Genomic DNA, 2,121 nt, shown 5'->3' with positions numbered 1-2,121 from the left:
GAGAGAGAGAGAGAGAGAGAGAGAGAGAGAGAGAGAGAGACCTGACTTTTGAGTGATTATGAAACAGGTGGTTCGTCACAGCATGGGTGGCGTCGTTGCTCGATGTCTGTGCCATATAATAGGCGTGTGTTTATATAATTATTTGTTTGTGAGTATGTGAGTCTGTCAGTGTGAGTCGGGGTATGTAGGAATGGGGTGGGAATGGGGTGGTGCGTGTGTGTGTGTGGAGGGGTGGGGGGTATCCACGGAGACGTGTATCTCTTTCAGTGTTCTCAAATGCCAATGCTATAGACGAGTGAAGACATAATGATGGACAAACAGATCTGGAAGGAGAGTTAGAGAAAGGGAGCTATAAACAGGGGAGAAACACACGGGAGAGAGAGAGAGAGAGAGAGAGAGAGAGAGAGAGAGAGAGAGAGAGAGAATGAGAGAGCATGAACGATCGCGTACATAATGAATCATTGTATGAATATAATAATATGCAACATTATATTTGAATGGAGGCACGCGTATCATAAAGCGCCTAGATGTGCATTTTATTAGAGTGGGCGATATAGGAATGATCTGCTGTACTATTATTATTTTAAACATTATCATTATTCATAGCCAATGTGCTCTCATGAAATGAATAATTTTGGCTTCTAGCATCACGACAATCACAGTCAGTGTTTCTTCCTGCGACACCATCACGAACCCAAAGGTGACCCTGAATGTTGTACACTGGGTAAACCAGTGTGAAATGTGGGGCTATATTTTACGTTTACATTTTTTATATCGTTTAGATACCACAATGAACTTTTAGTTAGTCTGGAAAAAACAATGCCTCTGCATACTGGACTCCACTTCTCTACCTACGAAACAAGAGTCTGGGGTTTGGAGACTGAGGGCAGTAAAAATAGTTATTCGTCCAACAATTGAAGATTAGCAACATTGGAATGTTGCAAATCATTAAAAGCAACAACAAACAAGAATGGATGAACAGATGGCCCCTAGGAAAGAAAGGCAGAGCAGTTTTCAAACATATGACAACAACAAAACGGAATGACAATATCAACCACCTACAGAGAAAGAAACAGACCACGATCTTCCGCCTTCGAACAGAACATATACAGCTCAACTTCCACTTGAACAGAATAAATCCAGAACTTCCCCCAATGTGTCCCTTGTGTGACTACGCATATGAGACTGTGGATCATCATCTGTTCCACAACACAGCTCTTAATGACATTAGAGCTACCATTCTCCCTCCGAGACCTAACATTGACAACACACTCTATGGAACTTTACAGCAACTGCAACAAACCTACACTTATCACTACACGGCATTGGGCAGAAGGGCGAGAGCCCAGCTGTTGCTGGGTCGATAACAACAACAACAACAACATGCAATGCCATTGTTTGTTTATGTAATAATGCATGTAATTGCGTTCTTAGATGATTTACTGTTCGTTATTGTAACAAGACATGTAATTGTGTTCTTACAGGGATCCACATTTAATTTTATTCCCAGAGGATTCGCTATTTGTTAATGTAATAATACGTAATTAAATGTATTCTAAGCGGATTTACTGTTTCTTATTGTAACAAGACATGTAATTGTATTTTTAGACGATTCTCTGTTTGTTATTGAACCAATACATGTAATAATTGTATTCTTACAAGATTCACTGTTTATTATTGTAAAAAATACATTTAATAGTATTCCTGGGCGACTCACTATTCGTTATTGTAATAATACATGTTATTGTGTTCTTTGCGGATTCACTGTTAGATATTGTAACAATACATGCAACTGTATTCTTAGACGATTCACTGTTTGTTATTGTAATGTTACACGTAATTTGTTCTTACAAGATTCGCTGTTGTTACAATATATTGTATTCTTTGAGGATTCCACTGTTAGTTATTGTACATGTAGCAATACATAGTATTCTTAGAGGATTTGCTGTTCATTCTGGAAGTTGCAAGTCCAGGAACGACTATCTCTAGTCCTGGCAATTGTACAGACGGTTAAAACAAGAGGCCAACGTTTCTCTCTCTGGACGTAATACAGGTGTACCAGAAAGTATCAAAGTCATGGATCAATGTCCCTTACCCCCCCTCCCCCCCCGGCCCCCAACC

This window comes from Aplysia californica, unplaced genomic scaffold (genome assembly GCF_000002075.1).
Source record: "Aplysia californica isolate F4 #8 unplaced genomic scaffold, AplCal3.0 scaffold00229, whole genome shotgun sequence".
NCBI lineage: Eukaryota > Metazoa > Mollusca > Gastropoda > Aplysiida > Aplysiidae > Aplysia > Aplysia californica.
The sequence above is the reverse complement of the archived record's forward strand: the minus strand, read 5'-3'. Positions refer to the sequence as shown.